This window comes from Lingula anatina, chromosome 1, assembly GCF_051362555.1.
Source record: "Lingula anatina isolate TDL-2025a chromosome 1, LinAna3.0, whole genome shotgun sequence".
Taxonomy (NCBI): Eukaryota; Metazoa; Brachiopoda; class Lingulata; order Lingulida; family Lingulidae; genus Lingula; species Lingula anatina.
The window spans coordinates 30,465,962-30,485,399 of NC_141767.1; the positions used below are offsets into that span (position 1 = coordinate 30,465,962).

Consider the following 19,438-nt stretch of genomic DNA (forward strand, 5'->3'; position numbering starts at 1 on the left):
GTCATAACCGCATATTCACAATTCTAGAAAGACCCTATAAAGACGTTTTAATACGTGTGGGCAATTCTGCCAAAACTTGAGCACATTTTACAATTTTATACTGCCGTTAATTCTTAATTGCATAATTTGGATCACAACGTTTACAATTTATTGTAGATTTTTTCATTGAACCCATAATAAAATGCCTGTATGCATTTTACGTAATGAAGTTGCGACTATTTTTTTCTAAAGTTAGCTTCATTAAAATCAATATTTGTATCCAATTTAATATGAATAAACGTGCATTTTCGTGTCTTCTTACCTAGTTGCCCACACACAGGGCCGTAGCCTCCGGGGGGGGGGGGGGGGCAGGGGGGGCGGGGGGGGGGGGGCAGTTGCCCCCCCCGGGATTTGAGGTGCAAAAAAATAATCGCAAAGGTGAATAAAAATAATTGCAAAGTTGGTATCAATTCTGTGAGAAAATGCGCTGATGGCCACTAGACAATCATTCAACAATCTGTTTACAAAGGTGTACTGTTTTTAGACAATCTACGAAATGAAGTACAATTGGCATGTTGTGTTGAAAAAATGACTGTACCTATGGCAAAATGAACCCACAATTTCTGACTTCTGATTTAGCAATAAATAACAGTTATAATGCACCAGAATTCAGTATTATACATACAGTTTTTTAAAAATTTCCACGCTGTGGGAGGGGGACCCCCCCCCACACACACACACACCCTCCCCCCTCGGGGGCTTCGCCCCCTTGTGTCCGCTTACTGCCCCCCCTGGCATTTTGCTCAGACTACGGCCCTGACTCACACAAAATTTTACAATGAAATATTAAACCGGTAGTACTAGCACAGTGCTCTACCTGCACATCACTTGATGATAATTTTACAACAATTAATTTTATTTTCATAGATCACTTAAGCAAGTCATTTTTTGTTTAAGGATAACTTCAAAAGTGTTCGGGAACTGGTGGGCATGAACAAAAAATAAATAAATCACAATGAAAACATCGTGTGCGGATAGAGTACTGTACTACAACTTATTTACACATGTATAATAATAAGCGAGCGACGTGCAGGGTTGACGCTTGGATTTAGTCAATTTTATTAGAAGTTTCATGAATAAAACATTTGTTGCACGCTGCACTTCATTCGATACACGTTTTGATGCAGAAAATTACAATCCAAAGCAAACATTGCATTTCAAACCAAATCAAATGTCAGCCCTGCAAGTTGACTATACGACAAACGCAAGACAACGTTGACATGGGTGCGGGCGCTGGCGAACACGAATCTGACGTCTTTTCTGGGAGTGCGTCTAATCTCAACGTAGACGGTTGTTACGAGACACTGAAATTAAATGAAAAATGAAATAAATTAAACAAAATCCATGTGAGAGAAAAATTATCTAGTGAAATACAATCTTCATACCGACCCTTTTTGGTATGTATTAAGAGATATAAAAGTCACATTATATATATATAAGAATAGATATATCCTCGGTATATTGAACCTACACGTTCTATACAATGACATCATTACTATTGCATACCCTGTACACACTGTTACACGTCAACATACTAATATTTATATTTATCTATCTTTGCTAAGCCATATCCCTCCACAAGGAGTATTGTGATGGAGACTGCATATTTGCCCACATAGATAATTTTATCATAAAAACAGAAAACCGGCCGTAAAATCACGCTGCTCTGTATACCAACTATTACAAAAGATAATGATGTTTGGACTTTATATAAAGATGTTTGGACTTTATATATTTGCGGAATTAAAAGTAGATAAATGTTAACATTTTACAGAAAGCCTAGTTTTGATAAAGATAACTCTGGATTTTGTAAATGCGGGGATCAGGGTTACAATGTAGTAATATAAAATTGTTTCAGTTCCGTAGGATAACATAAAACACTGGTCAATGACAATTAACATGTTGTTTATAGGGCACAAGGATGCAGAAAGTGTTTGGTTTTTGTCTTGTTTTATTTATGCATTATATTGCTTATTTTGTGAGTAGTCTGACATAAATTCAGCATTTTATTGCTACATGTGCTTATTAAAACCACTTCGCTTTTATAGACAGAAAAAGAATGATTTTACCAATTACTTGATTCCAATTCAGCCACTTAATTAATTTTGTAATCCAAACACTAGAATTTTAGCTCTATTTCTTTTAAAATCAGATACTTTGTTCGAGCATTTTATTCCCGATTGTAAAATCAAGGATGGAATGAAATTGAATCATGAAAATTGAAGTCAAGGGAGGTCGACAGTGTCTAGCAAATGTACGTTTGCTTTCCTGGTCGAGGTTAGTTCTCTAGAAAACCACTGGTTTGTTGTCAGTTTACTTTAATAAACAGGATAATTTTGTACAAACCGCTGTCGTAAGATAAAAAAAGGCACCCATTGGGAGCTGAGAATGCACCGATAGTTACCTGCTTTGTCGCCTTGCTTTGTTTAAGACGTAATAACGCGTTCAGACCTTTGGACGGCTGGGATAATCTTTTCACTTCTTTATGAGCAAATACTTTTTTTCTGGAAAAGGCAACATAAAAAGTTATTTAACTTTTCAAGCTCATTTCGGCATTCATGTCAATGAAATATACCCAAGAACAATTACCCCTGAAGTGGGAAATGCATACTTTTTGACAAAATATCGTCAACATAAACCGATCAGTGTTGCCTTATGTCATCTATACAGTACTTACAACAAACTATATCAGTTCTCAGTGCCAAAATTTCAGTTTACGTGTGGAAATTGTGACAATGTGGCATATAAAGCTTCTTCCTCTTCCTCCTGACCTTGGCCCTTTCTGAATACCTCTCACCAAATGCTCACCTGGTTACATAACAGTATCACTGTCGTGGGATTGTGTTAGAGAAGACACATTGTTGTTTTCCCTCAATCTAAAACGCTACCATCAGGTTATTATACAAACAAGCCATTTTGTTTTGCCTATAGACTTTCATCCCAAATGAATGAGGTTATTTCCAATTAAAACATGAATGAGACTGTTTTAAGACTAGAAGAATTACAAGGCACAAAACCATAGACATAAATATTTTGCACTCTGAACTTGACCAAACGATTACCAAATCAACAGAGTGCCTAGGAGGCAGAATATAAGGCGCCATTCAGAATATATGATCCCAGTACTATCTGATCCGCCGACTAAATATGGCCGACCACACTTCAAAGGTTCTAGAGATGTCGCTGATTCCTAATGACCTCCCCGCCTCTACAAGCACCATGAAATGGATCAAATCTTGGCTCCGAGGTTTAATTGCTAGGCTCCTGCAGCGACGGCGCATGTGGAGGCGGGGAGACCATCCAGAAACAGCGGCACCTCTTTTGAAGTGTGGTCGGCCATATTAACTGAAGTCAGCGGATCAGTTAGTACTCGAATCATCTGTTTTGAATGGGGCCTTAGTGAGGAGTGAGGTTAACCACTGAGAAAGTAACAATAACGCAGGAGGGGGGGGGGTCGACGAAAAATTACGCGCATGGAACTGTGCATCAATTGAGTGGTGTCTCAGCCCTCGGATATAAACGGCGCAGCAAAGACGTTCTTGTTTGTCTGAATTTCATTGTGACACCTGTGATGATAAATGTTTATGTATCAATCTGTTTGAATGTAAAGTTTATATGCACAAACGCGAAAACGACTATGAGTTTTTGTTTTCATCATCCATTACATCCAGCTATTTTTCTTTGTGAATACATTTTAATGAATTACAGGTTCTTAGCTCAGACGTCTCCTCAAGTTCACCTTGCCAGTTTTGTTAAATGCCGCTGCTAACGCGTTCCTGGAAAATGCTAACTTTTAGGTGACTTCCTTTTTAATCATAATCTCCAAACACCTTTTCATTTCAGAGCTTAATGATTTTAGGTTATATTTGCTTTGCATTTTTACCTCTCTATATAAGGAGGAGTTCTTCCAGCTTTTCCTCCAAATTCGTGGTTTGATATTTTGATATGAAAACCCAAAATTTAAAGTTGTTTTGCTAAAACAGAAGTAGAAGCAGTCTACAAGCGTCTGTCTCGGTAGATCTTAGTTATTTTATTTATATGTAAAATTTGGCTATGGCGTATTGTCAGATCAATTTTACTTCTAGGTTCAAGTCAGAAGATCATATATTAATGCTGATTTCTCTTCAAAAACGAGCTAAAAATAGGTATGCCACCTGCCAAAATTAGTTCTTGAACAAAGTAACCATGGTAGATCGTAATTCATTATTTAAGTTACATGTAAAATATGGCCATAATTTATTGTCAGATCAGTTTTACTTCCAGGTTTAAGTAAGAAGATCATATAATATTGGTAATTTCTATTAAACTAGACAGCAAAGCTGGCAAATATACAGACACCATACAGGAAACAAAGCAGCAAAGCTGACAAACGTTCAGACACTACACAGAAAAAAAAGTGCACCAAATAATATTTTGGCCAATTTTGATGCACTGCTACATAATACTTAAAAGCAGCATAATCACTCTTACCCTCTTACATTATTTACTACAGGTAACAGGGACATTGAAAAGCTACCAAATGATTCAGTTCCATGGGATATAAAAGCCACTGAAAATGCTAATATGTGAAAAATAAAAAAATTCACACAAAAAAATAATAATTACCATAAATGTAAACAGATCTTGGCTATTTTCAAAGTAACCTGGCTCTTTACCAAACAAAGCCACTCAGTACATCTAGAGTAAAACAAAAATACAGTTCGGCAGTTATGGGGCAAACATCACAAAAATTGTGCAAAAAATTTAAAAAAAAGTAGAACCATAAATGTAAACCAATCATGCTGATTTTCCAAACCAACCTGTCTCTTTACCAAACAAAGCCACTCAGTGAAATAAAAGTAAAACAAAAATACGCTTCAAGAATTATGGGTTGAATGCCACATAAACTGTGCAAAAAAAAAAAAAAAAAAAAAAAAAAAAAAAAAAAAAAAAAAAAAAAAAAAAAAAAAAAAAAACAGAATAATTATCATAAATGTAAACCAACCATGGCGATTTTCAAAAGCAACCTGCCTCTTTACCAAAAAAGCCACTCGGTTAATTAAAAGTAAAACAAAAATACGGTTTGAAAGTTATGGGGTGAACTTCAGCAACAACGACGGCACAAACAAACAGACCAGTCAGAATATATACAGACATTTACAGTGTCTGTATATAAAAATGAGCTGCAAAAATAGATAGGCAATGCCACCTGCCAAAATTAGCCCTTGACTACACCTTACTAATGTATGTATCGTCTGTCATAGTAGATCTTAGGTATTAAATTTATATGTAAAATATGCTTATGACTTGTCAGATGACAATTACTGCTATGTTTATCAGGTACTTAATTGTTACTACAATGTTACACAAACAAAGAACATTCCAAGATTGAAAAAATGGTTAATTTACAAAGATTTATTGTGAAACAAATTTTCCTTTGCTCAGTACAAAAACAATGTCTATTCATTAGAATTACATGTAGTTGGAATGAACAATATATGCAATTTACAGTTAAATTGAACACAAGCAATCATAGGGTACAAACAGATAACATCCAATTAATATCAAACAAATTTGAAAACCTACTGATGCAAACTGCCTTTCCCACCTGCTAGTGTAAATTAAGTAAGATCAAAGGAAATGTTTCAGTCCTTTGATACTAGTGGTTTGTTATATTCAGTCTCTGTTTATGCTGTCCTTGGTACAGTGATCAGTCTCAAAAGATTTCCAAACAGCAGTGGTTTATAGTTTATATCCAACACCTCAAACATATTGTTCATAATATCCTTTGCACTGGTATGATTAATAAAGAGTATTCAAATCCATTTCATAAACAAATTCCTTTCAACATTTACACTTTATCAAGGTCATAAATATACAGATAGGCATGTGCTGAATTGGATATATTTGCAGTAATTGTATCAATTATAGCTAGTATATGATAGGCCTCTATGATAGGCCTCTAAGCAGATATAAAGTAGATACTGGAACCACAATGCAAATGGCTGAATGCACATATTACTGTTCAGAAGACATATCTTACAAAGTTTGACTTTAACACTGATCCAAACTGTCTGCCACCCAAGTTATTTCTTCAGAACTTTCATTCCACCTTCTTACTGAAATACTACTACATTCTTTCCTTTCTTTGCCTCATACTATCTCTTGTACTTTGCTTGAGACTTTTCAACTTTCTTCTTGTACTGAAAATATATAGTTTATAGAAATTGTATTAAATAGGGTATGTTTCAGTATAAATGGGAGAAGCAAAGTTCAAGTTTTTGCCATATAAACTTATACTGTGCACAGAGCCAGCAGGATAAATGAAGTTAGCCCCAGAAATTACAATACTGAACCTGCTGCCATCACTATTCTGTTGACACATTTTTACAAAATTTTCTAAATGTTGCAATATTTTTATGAACAGATTACGTGTGACATCTTTTTTTTCTATAAAACTTGTGTGAAACCAAATATTGCTCAATGTAAGGGGCTACTCTTTAATCTTGCATGGACCAAAATAAAATATAAAAAAAAAATTAAGAAATTAATAGCATATTCAGAGGAAGTTGAACATGTAAGTCCCACATGCATACCTTAGCGTGTAACTCAGTAAGTTGCTGGTGTTGGAATTCCACCTGCACATTACAGTCTTCTTTGCTGGGCATTGTCACTTCTTTCTCTATGTACCTCAACTGCAAAATCAGAAAATTAATGATCAAAAATGAACAAAATCAATTATGTTTATTAATTAATCCACATCTTAAGGTGCCAATACACTCATTATTGTTTTGATGAAATATAAGAATTTCATTTGTACATAATATGCCTGCAATGCAAAGGTAGACAAGATCAAGATTCATCATCCCTATGATCATAAAAGCAAAATGCATTTTATATTTAAGGGGCCTTGGGCTGTTTTTTATGCCAAAATATAATCAACAGTCCTTAAGGTCTGGCCAGAATATACACCTAAAAATGCTATTTTTTAGAGTATAAAATATTAGGAGTATGTTACCCTTATAAACCCCCATATTCCCAAAGTAATTACTTTTGGGTCTGCTATCTTAATATGCCTTGTCATCATGCCATGATTTGAACATAGCTCTGGCCTTAGTCTGCTCAAATGATGTTTTGGAACAAATATAGGACACCAACAAGCTCACAAGGACAGTGTTCTTGCATAATGCATCTGTATGCATACTATTTACCTTGCATGGCAGCCGAGCCTCCCTGTTGAACATCAGGAAAAAAGAACAGTATCCAGTGGCGCAGTTTTGTGCTGTACGATATGCAAAGGTCACTGCTCCAGATATACCTTTCACAGTCATTCTACCTCTCATTAGTGACTTTTGAGAGTGACACTTTTGAGTGTTTGGTAAAACCGCTCATCTAACTCATTTGTCTGTGGGTGGTGCACAGCTATAATCTTGTGTTTGATTCCCCACTCTTTCAGAAGGTCATCTAACAGCTACAGAAATAAAATATTTGATGTTAAAATGGATAAATATGTATTTCGGCAATTCAATTTTTGCACTGGGAGACGTTATGCACATCTTTCCAAATACATTGTATTTGCTTCTATTGATGCAAAGAGTAAGACTTTTCATGCACAATTGCTGCCCTCCTTGAAAGTTGTTCAGTCCACTCCATGGTTATAGGGATATCATAACTCAATAAGACAATTAAATAGTGTGGCACTCCTAGTATGAAAAGTAATAACCCTGAGATGTTACATGTCCATCTCACCTCAGCATTGCAAGCTTCAGACATCTGTCTCCGTCTGACTGCTTTATTCCATGTACACATCACTAATAGTCACTTTTGTATTGCATGTACTGACCCTATGTAAACCATTAGCATATATACATAGTTCTAAAGTATCCCATTGTATAGAGACCACAATAAAGGAGGGCCTTCCATAGCCCTTCAGTAGTAGTAATAGGAGGAGCAGTAGTAGTAGCTGTAGCAGTTGTAGGAGCAGTGACGCTGAAATAAAAATCTGGGAGAAACTAAAGGAGTGTTGTGTTCTTCACTGGCTGTGCAAGGGATATAAAAAATTCCAAAGAATTGCCCATGTATGAAAATTATATTTAAAAACATAATCCTACTTAGTCATTTTCTACTGTATTAAACAGTTTACATTGATAATAAAAATGGTTATAATTGAGCAGAGTAGGCTTCCAATATTACACATGCTCTAAACTGATTAGTACAGAAATAGATATCACTGGTAATCAGTTACACATTCACAAGCATGCCAACAAAATTGAAGCCAATATTCACCGTAAAACCTTTATCATATTTGGCATTAATAAAGGGTTGGTGATTGTATCCTTTCCAGTTTCCAATTTATGCCAAAGACTTACTAATTCTTAATTCATATTACAAATTTTGAGACATTTAACTCATTACAAAATTCTGATCCCTGGTCAGTCAGCAATGTTTTGGGGGCACCCATTCTGAGAAAAAAAGAAAACATCACTTTAACTTTACCACATAAATATAGGTTAAACAACAAACATTGTATGAAGCATATATTTGTCTAGCGACAGGTGTGGCAGGTATTGAATTAGTTAAGTTTAATACCACCTATTAAACTAATTTCATTATTATCATCTGTACTACAGTATCTTCCACAGACTTCCAATCCATGAGACAAATATGTGATTCATCCAAAAAATTTCCAACCTATTTAATGTTTTCACACATTTTCTTCAACCTAACAATATAACATATGCACAGAGCTATTCATTTTCAAAAAAGCATGTGTTATTTAGGATGGAGTAAACAGACACTTGTCACTTGAAAGAATGTCAACGGCATAGTGATACAAATTACTTTTAAATACAAAGTCTTTCAAATGAATTATATTTGACTTACAATTATAAATGTATAATTATTTACTGCTTTCACAATGAATCCTCCAGATTACATTTCAGTGAAATGAACATAACTGTCAACTATAGAGGAAAGGACCTTGGCAACACTTGCTGCATCCTTAGAAAGAATTGGGAATGTCTCCGTCCACTTGGTGTAGTAGTCCGACAGAGTGAGGATGTATCTATTGCCATTCTCTGATAACAACACAGGGCCTATCAGGTCAATTAAGCTTAACAACTTTAATAATTTAATAACTTTTAGAATCTGAGGTAAGCTGATCAGTTGAATGTGTCTAATGAAAAGTGTTTTTTGAGACAATATATTTGAGAAAACTGAAAATTACATTAAAAAGACTGGCAAATCGAATTGCTTAAAATAGTTAAACATTAATAATTTTGTCAAATCTTGTCAGATATTTCTGAAATTTGTACAAATAATGCTTAGCAACAGTAAAAATCTGTTATGAGCTGATCACTTGTCTGTGTCTAATGAAAAGTATTTTCTTTGGATGATATATTTGAGAAATCTAATAATTATATAAAGATTATTTTTTCATTCACAAATGGCTAGGCAACATAATACTAACTAGAGAAATGGTAATGCACTAATTGTATTGTATCGTCATTAGTATATCATATTGTACAAGATCATGACAACCTATGTACCAGTACAGAAATAAATTGAATTGAGTTGAATAATTACACTGAAAACACTGTGACTTAATATAGTTAAACATTAATAATTTTGACAAATTTTGTCCAGTGTTTCTGAAATCTGTACAAATGATGCTTAACAATAATAAAAATCTGTGATAAGCTGATCAGTTATCTGAGTTTTTTTTTAAGTGTCAAGTGTATGGGAAATTAATCAACAGAAGAGTGAGAATTAACCAAAACAAATATTTCAATATTGCAATGTATTATTTACAGCAAATGTGATGATTTGAGGTTGTTTGTGTAAGAGGTTGCAAATTACCTTATTAATTAAAATAATTAAACATTAATAATTTTGTCAAATCTGGTCCAATATTTATGAAATTTGTACAAATGATGCTAAACAACAATAAAAATCAGTGACAAGCTGATCAGTTGTCTGTGTCTAATGAAAAGTGTTTTTTTGGACAACATATTTGGGAAAACTGAAAATTACATTAAAAAGACTGGGAATTTGCAGACTTGAAATAGTTAAAAGTTAATAATTTTGTCTAATCTAGTCCAATATTTCTGAAATTTGTACAAATGATGCTTAACAACAATAAAAATCTGTGATAAGCTGATCAATTGTCTGTGTCTAATGAAAAATGTTTCTTGGGACAACATATTTGGGAAAACTGAAAATTACATTGAAAAGACTTGCAAATCCCAGGCCTTAAAATAGTTAAACATTAATAATTTTATCAAATCTTGTCCTATATTTCTGAAATTTGTACAAATGATGCTTAACAACAATAAAAATCTGTGATAAGCTGATCAGTTGTCTGTTTCTAATGAAAAGTTTTTTTAAGGACAATATATTTGCAAAAAAACAAAAATTATATTGAAAAGACTGGCAAATCCCAGGCCTTAAAATAGTTAAACGTTAAAAATTTTGTCAAATCTAGTCCAATATTTATGAAATTTGTACAAATGATGCTTAACAATAATAAAAATCTGTGATAAGCTGATCAGTTGTCTGTGTCTAATGAAAAGTGTTTTTTGGGACAACATATTTGGGAAAACTGAAAATTACATTGAAAAGACTGACAAATCCCAGGCCTTAAAATAGTTAAACGATAATAATTTTGTCAAATCTTGTCCTATATTTCTGAAATTTGTACAAATGATGCTTAACAAAAATAAAAATCTGTGATAAGCTGATCAGTTATCTGAGTCTTTTCTTTTAAGTGTCAAGTGTATGGGAAATTGATCATCAGAAGAGTGAGAATTAACCAAAACAAATATTTCAATATTGCTATGTATTATTTACTCTGAAAGTAAACAGCAAATGTGATGATTTGAGGTTGTTTGTGTAAGAGGTTGCAAATTACCTATAACTGTCATCTGGAAAACAATATATACCATACAAGAGTTCTCCTTACTACCTCTGCAAGATGCAGATTAGTCCTTCCTGGAAGGGGTTGTTGTTATCACAATACTCAACAAGGCCCTAAATCTTGCCAAATATCATGTATTGTACACATGGAGAAGACACAGTGCTACTCTTGGTGGTATCTTTCACTAACTGCTTTTTAAGCTTTTTCATGGTGAGGGTACTCTGAAACAAGAACAATATAACTGAAAGGACTGAAAATTACATTTCAAAAGAAAGACAAATTTGGTGACTTAATTAAAATAATTAAACGTTAATAATTTTGTCAAATCTGGTCCAATATTTCTGAAATTTGAACAAATGATGCTAAACAACTATAAAAATCAGTGATAAGCTGATCAGTTGTCTGTGTCTAATGAAAAGTGTTTTTTTGGACGACATATTTGGGAAAACTGAAAATTACATTGAAAAGACTGGCAAAACCCAGACCTTAAAATAGTTAAACATTAATAATTTTGTCAAATCTTGTGGAATATTCCTGAAATTTGTACAAATGATGCTTAACAATAATAAAAATCTGTGATAAGCTGATCAGTTGTCTGTTTCTAATGAAAAGTTTTTTTTAGGACAATATATTTGCGAAAACCAAAAATTACATTGAAAATACTGGGAATTCGCAGGACTTGAAATAGTTAAACGTTAATAATTTTGTCAAAACTTGTCTTATATTTCTGAAATTTGTACAAATGATGCTTAACAACAATAGAAATCTGTGATAAGCTGATCAAATGTCTGTATTGAATGAAAAGTGTTTTTTGGGACAACAAATTTCGGAAAACTGAAAATTACATTGAAAAGACTGGTAAATCCCAGGCCTTAAAATAGTTAAACGTTAATAATTTTGTCAAATTTTGTCCTATATTTCTGAAATTTGTACAAATGATGCTTAACAAAAATAGAAATCTGAGAAAAGCTGATCAGTTGTTTGTATTGAATGAAAAGTGTTTTTTAGGACAATATATTTGTGAAAACCAAAAATTACATTGAAAAGACTGGCAAAACCCAGACCTCAAATAGTTAAACATTAATAATTTTGTCAAATCTGCTGGAATATTTCTGAAATTTGTACAAATGATGCTTAACAATAATAAAAATCTGTGATAAGCTGATCAGTTATCTGAGTCTTTTCTTTTAAGTGTCAAGTGTATGGAAAATTGATCATCAGAAGAGTGAGAATTAACCAAAACAAATATTTCAATATTGCAATGTATTATTTACTCTGAAAGTAAACAGCAAATGTGATGATTTGAGGTTGTTTGTGTAAGAGGTTGCAAATTACCTATAACTGTCATCTGGAAAACAATATATACCATACAAGAGTTCTCCTTACTACCTCTGCAAGATGCAGATTAGTCCTTTCTGGAAGGGGTTGTTGTTATCACAATACTCAACAAGGCCCTAAATCTTGCCAAATATCATGTATTGTACACATGGAGAAGACACAGTGCTACTCTTGGTGGTATCTTTCACTAACTGCTTTTTAAGCTTTTTCATGGTGAGGGTACTCTGAAACAAGAACAATATAACTGAAAGGACTGAAAATTACATTTGAAAAGAAAGACAAATTCGGTGACTTAATTAAAATAATTAAACGTTAATAATTTTGTCAAATCTGGTCTAATATTTCTGAAATTTGTACAAATTATGCTTAACAACAATAGAAATCTGTGATAAGCTGATCAGTTGTTTGTATAGAATGAAAAGTGTTTTAAATATATTTGCGAAAACCAAAAATTACATTGAAAAGACTGGGAATTCGCAGGACTTGAAATAGTTAAACATTAATAATTTTGTCAAATCAATTCCAATATTTATGAAATTTGTACAAATGATGCTTAACAACAATAAAAATCTGTGATATGCTGATCAGTTGTCTGTGTGTAATAAAAAGTGTTTTTTGGGACAACAAATTTGGGAAAACTGAAAATTACATTGAAAAGACTGGTAAATCCCAGGCCTTAAAATAGTTAAACGTTAATAATTTTGTCAAATTTTGTCCTATATTTCTGAAATTTGTACAAATAATGCTTAACAGCAATAAAAATCTGTGATAAGCTGATCAGTTGTCTGTGTTTAATGAAAAGTGTTTTTTTGGACAACATATTTGGGAAAACTGAAAATTACATTGAAAAGACTGGGAATTCGCAGGACTTGAAATAGTTAAACGTTAATAATTTTGTCAAATCTTGTCCTATATTTATGAAATTTGTACAAATGATGCTTAACAACAATAGAAATCTGTGATATGCTGATCAGTTGTTTGTATAGAATGAAAAGTGTTTTTTAGGACAATATATTTGCGAAAACCAAAAATTACATTGAAAAGACTGGGAATTTGCAGGACTTGAAATAGTTAAACGTTAATAATTTTGTCAAATCTATTCCAATATTTATGAAATTTGTACAAATGATGCTTAACAACAATAAAAATCTGTGATATGCTGATCAGTTGTCTGTGTGTAATGAAAAGTGTTTTTTGGGACAACAAATTTGGGAAAACTGACAATTACATTGAAAAGACTGGCAAAACCCAGACCTCAAAATAGTTAAACGTTAATAATTTTGTCAAATCTGGTGGAATATTTCTGAAATTTGTACAAATGATGCTTAACAATAATAAAAATCTGTGATAAGCTGATCAGTTATCTGAGTCTTTTCTTTTAAGTGTCAAGTGTATGGGAAATTGATCATCAGAAGAGTGAGAATTAACCAAAACAAATATTTCAATATTGCAATGTATTATTTACTCTGAAAGTAAACAGCAAATGTGATGATTTGAGGTTGTTTGTGTAAGAGGTTGCAAATTACCTATAACTGTCATCTGGAAAACAATATACACCCATACAAGAGTTCTCCTTACTACCTCTGCAAGATGCAGATTAGTTCTTTCTGGAAGGGGTTGTTGTTATCACAATACTCAACAAGGCCCTAAATCTTGCCAAATATCATGTATTGTACACATGGAGAAGACACAGTGCTGCTCTTGGTGGTATCTTTCACTAACTGCTTTTAAGCTTTTTCATGGTAAGGGTACTCTGAAACAAGAACAATATAACTGAAAGGACTGAAAATTACATTTGAAAAGAATGACAAATTCGGTGACTTAATTAAAATAATTAAACGTTAATAATTTTGTCAAATCTGGTCCAATATTTCTGAAATTTGAACAAATGATGCTTAACAACAATAAAAATCAGTGATAAGCTGATCAGTTGTCTGTGTCTAATGAAAAGTGTTTTTTGGGACAACAAATTTGGGAAAACTGAAAATTACATTGAAAAGACTGGCAAATCCCAGGCCTTAAAATAGTTAAACGTTAATAATTTTGTAAAATTTTGTCCTATATTTCTGAAATTTGGACAAATGATGCTTAACAAAAATAGAAATCTGTGATAAGCTGATCAGTTGTCTGTATTGAATGAAAAGTGTTTTTTAGGACAATATATTTGCGAAAACCAAAAATTAAATTGAAAAGACTGGGAATTCGCAGGACTTAAAATAGTTAAACGTTAATCATTTTCTCAAATCTAGTCCAATATTTATGAAATTTGTACAAATGATGCTTAACAACAATAAAAATCTGTGATAAGCTGATCAGTTGTCTGTGTTTAATGAAAAGTGTTTTTTGGGACAACATATTTGGGAAAACTGAAAATTACATTGAAAAGACTGGAAAAACCCAGACCTTAAAATAGTTAAACATTATTAATTTTGTCAAATCTTGTGGAATATTTCTGAAATTTGTACAAATAATGCTTAACAACAATAAAAGTCTGTGATAAGTTGATCAGCTGTCTGTGTGTAATGAAAAGTGTTTTTTGGGACAACATATTTGGGAAAACTGAAAATTACATTGAAAAGACTGGCAAAACCCAGACCTTAAAATAGTTAAACATTAATAATTTTGTCAAATCTTGTGGAATATTTCTGAAATTTGTACAAATAATGCTTAACAACAATAAAAGTGTGTGATAAGCTGATCAGCTGTCTGTGTGTAATGAAAAGTGTTTTTTGGGACAACATATTTGGGAAAACTGAATATTACATTGAAAAGACTGGGAATTCGCAGGACTTGAAATAGTTAAACGTTAATAATTTTGTCAAATCTTGTCCTATATTTCTGAAATTTGTACAAATGATGCTTAAAAACAATAGAAATCTGTGATAAGCTGATCAGTTGTCTGTATTGAATGAAAAGTGTTTTTTAGGACAATATATTTGCGAAAACCAAAAATTACATTGAAAAGACTGGGAATTCGCAGGACTTGAAATAGTTAAACGTTAATCATTTTGTCAAATCTAGTCCAATATTTATGAAATTTGTACAAATGATGCTTAACAACAATAAAAATCTGTGATAAGCTGATCAGTTGTCTGTGTCTAATGAAAAGTTTTTTTTTGGGACAACATATTTGGGAAAACTGAAAATTACATTGAAAAGACAAGCAAAACCCAGACCTTAAAATAGTTAAACATTAATAATTTTGTCAAATCTTGTGGAATATTTCTGAAATTTGTACAAATGATGCTTAACAGGAATAAAAATCTGTGATAAGCTGATCAGTTGTCAGTTTCTTATGAAAAGTTTTTTAGGACAATATATTTGCGAAAAACCAAAAATTACATTGAAAAGACTGGCAAATCCCAGGCCTCAAAATAGTTAAATGTTAATAATTTTGTCAAATCTAGTCCAATATTTCTGAAATTTGTACAAATAATGCTTAACAACAATAAAAGTCTGTGATAAGCTGATCAGCTGTCTGTGTGTAATGAAAAGTGTTTTTTGGGACAACATATTTGGGAAAACTGAAAATTACATTGAAAAGACTGGCAAAACCCAGACCTTAAAATAGTTAAACATTAATAATTTTGTCAAATCTTGTGGAATATTTCTGAAATTTGTACAAATAAAGCTTAACAACAATAAAAGTGTGTGATAAGCTGATCAGCTGTCTGTGTGTAATGAAAAGTGTTTTTTGGGACAACATATTTGGGAAAACTGAATATTACATTGAAAAGACTGGGAATTCGCAGGACTTGAAATAGTTAAACGTTAATAATTTTGTCAAATCTTGTCCAATATTTCTGAAATTTGTACAAATGATGCTTAACAACAATAAAAATCTGTGATATGCTAAGCAGTTGTCTGTGTGTAATGAAAAGTGTTTTTTGGGACAACAAATTTGGGAAAACTGAAAATTACATTGAAAAGACTGGTAAATCCCAGGCCTTAAAATAGTTAAACGTTAATAATTTTGTCAAATTTTGTCCTATATTTCTGAAATTTGTACAAATGATGCTTAACAAAAATAGAAATCTGTGATAAGCTGATCAAATGTCTGTATTGAATGAAAAGTGTTTTTTGGGACAACAAATTTGGGAAAACTGAAAATTACATTGAAAAGACTGGTAAATCCCAGGCCTTAAAATAGTTAAACGTTAATAATTTTGTCAAATTTTGTCCTATATTTCTGAAATTTGTACAAATGATGCTTAACAAAAAAAGAAATCTGAGGAAAGCTGATCAGTTGTTTGTATTGAATGAAAAGTGTTTTTTAGGACAATATATTTGTGAAAACCAAAAATTACATTGAAAAGACTGGCAAAACCCAGACCTCAAATAGTTAAACGTTAATAATTTTGTCAAATCTGGTGGAATATTTCTGAAATTTGTACAAATGATGCTTAACAATAATAAAAATCTGTGATAAGCTGATCAGTTATCTGAGTCTTTTCTTTTAAGTGTCAAGTGTATGGGAAATTGATCATCAGAAGAGTGAGAATTAACCAAAACAAATATTTCAATATTGCAATGTATTATTTACTCTGAAAGTAAACAGCAAATGTGATGATTTGAGGTTGTTTGTGTAAGAGGTTGCAAATTACCTATAACTGTCATCTGGAAAACAATATATACCATACAAGAGTTCTCCTTACTACCTCTGCAAGATGCAGATTAGTCCTTTCTGGAAGGGGTTGTTGTTATCACAATACTCAACAAGGCCCTAAATCTTGCCAAATATCATGTATTGTACACATGGAGAAGACACAGTGCTACTCTTGGTGGTATCTTTCACTAACTGCTTTTTAAGCTTTTTCATGGTGAGGGTACTCTGAAACAAGAACAATATAACTGAAAGGACTGAAAATTACATTTGAAAAGAAAGACAAATTCGGTGACTTAATTAAAATAATTAAACGTTAATAATTTTGTCAAATCTGGTCTAATATTTCTGAAATTTGAACAAATGATGCTTAACAACTATAAAAATCAGTGATAAGCTGATCAGTTGTCTGTGTCTAATGAAAAGTGTTTTTTTGGACGACATATTTGGGAAAACTGAAAATTACATTGAAAAGACTGGCAAAACCCAGACCTTAAAATAGTTAAACATTAATAATTTTGTCAAATCTAGTCCAATATTTATGAAATTTGTACAAATGATGCTTAACAACAATAAAAATCTGTGATAAGCTGATCAGTTGTCTGTGTCTAATGAAAAGTGTTTTTTGGGACAACATATTTGGGAAAACTGAAAATTACATTGAAAAGACTGGCAAAACCCAGACCTCAAAATAGTTAAACGTTAATAATTTTGTCAAATCTGGTGGAATATTTCTGAAATTTGTACAAATGATGCTTAACAATAATAAAAATCTGTGATAAGCTGATCAGTTATCTGAGTCTTTTCTTTTAAGTGTCAAGTGTATGGGAAATTGATCATCAGAAGAGTGAGAATTAACCAAAACAAATATTTCAATATTGCAATGTATTATTTACTCTGAAAGTAAACAGCAAATGTGATGATTTGAGGTTGTTTGTGTAAGAGGTTGCAAATTACCTATAACTGTCATCTGGAAAACATTATATACCCATACAAGAGTTCTCCTTACTACCTCTGCAAGATGCAGATTAGTTCTTTCTGGAAGGGGTTGTTGTTATCACAATACTCAACAAGGCCCTAAATCTTGCCAAATATCATGTATTGTACACATGGAGAAGACACAGTGCTGCTCTTGGTGGTATCTTTCACTAACTGCTTTTTAAGCTTTTTCATGGTGAGGGTACTCTGAAACAAGAACAATATAACTGAAAGGACTGAAAATTACATTTGAAAAGAATGACAAATTCGGTGGCTTAATTAAAATAATTAAACGTTAATAATTTTGTCAAATCTGGTCCAATATTTCTGAAATTTGAACAAATGATGCTTAACAACAATAAAAATCAGTGATAAGCTGATCAGTTGTCTGTGTGTAATGAAAAGTGTTTTTTGGGACAACAAATTTGGGAAAACTGAAAATTACATTGAAACGACTGGCAAATCCCAGGCCTTAAAATAGTTAAACGTTAATAATTTTGTCAAATTTTGTCCTATATTCCTGAAATTTGTACACATGATGCTTAACAAAAATAGAAATCTGTGATAAGTTGACCAGTTGTCTGTATTGAATGAAAAGTGTTTTTTAGGACAATATATTTGCGAAAACCAAAAATTACATTGAAAAGACTGGGAATTCGCAGGACTTGAAATAGTTAAACGTTAATAATTTTGTCAAATCTGGTTCAATATATCTGCAATTTGTACAAATGATGCTTGACAACAATAAAAATTAGTGATAAGCTGATCAGTTGTCTGTGACTAATGAAAAATGTTTTTTTGGACAACATATTTGGGAAAACTGAAAATTACATTGAAAAGACTGGGAAAACCCAGACCTTAAAATAGTTAAACATTAATAATTTTGTCAAATCTTGTGAAATATTTCTGAAATTTGTACAAATAATGCTTAACAACAATAAAAATCTGTGATAAGCTGATCAATTGTCTGTGTCTAATGAAAAGTGTTTTTTTGGACAACATATTTGGGAAAACTGAAAATTACATGAAAAAGACTGGGAATTTGCAGGACTTGAAATAGTTAAACGTTAATAATTTTGTCTAATCTAGTCCAATATTTCTGAAATTTGTGCAAATGATGCTTAACTATAATTAAAATCTGTGAGAAGCTGATCAGTTGTCTGTGTGTAATGAAGAGTGTTTTTTGGGACAATATATTTGGGAAAACTGAAAATTACATTGAAAAGACTGGGAAAACCCAGACCTTAAAATAGTTAAACATTAATAATTTTGTCAAATCTTGTGAAATATATCTGAAATTTGTACAAATGATGCTTAACAACAATAAAAATCAGTGATAAGCTGATCAGTTGTCTGTATTGAATGAAAAGAGTTTTTTTGGACAACATATTTGGGAAAACTGAAAATTACATTGAAAAGACTGGGAAAACCCAGAGCTTAAAAGAGTTAAACATTAATAATTTTGTCAAATCTTGTGGAAAATTTCTGAAATTTGTACAAATAATGCTTAACAACAATAAAAATCTGTGATAAGCTGATCAGTTGTCTGTGTCTAATGAAAAGTGTTTTTTTGGACAACATATTTG

At 32.1% G+C, this 19,438-nt stretch overlaps 2 long non-coding RNA genes across 2 annotated transcripts; both read right to left on the reverse strand.

Moving 5' to 3' along the window:
- Positions 1–383: 383 nt before the first annotated feature.
- Positions 384–3,223, reverse strand: LOC147764249 (uncharacterized). The gene is made up of 3 exons (XR_015331967.1): positions 2,717–3,223; positions 2,444–2,543; positions 384–1,343 (listed from the first exon to the last, which is right to left on the reverse strand). It is a non-coding gene; the product is annotated as an uncharacterized LOC147764249 (long non-coding RNA).
- A 2,195-nt stretch (positions 3,224–5,418) lies between these two features.
- Positions 5,419–10,372, reverse strand: LOC147764250 (uncharacterized). Its single transcript, XR_015331966.1, has 4 exons — positions 7,768–10,372; positions 7,230–7,489; positions 6,615–6,713; positions 5,419–6,221 (listed from the first exon to the last, which is right to left on the reverse strand). It is a non-coding gene; the product is annotated as an uncharacterized LOC147764250 (long non-coding RNA).
- Between the last annotated feature and the right edge of the window lie 9,066 nt (positions 10,373–19,438).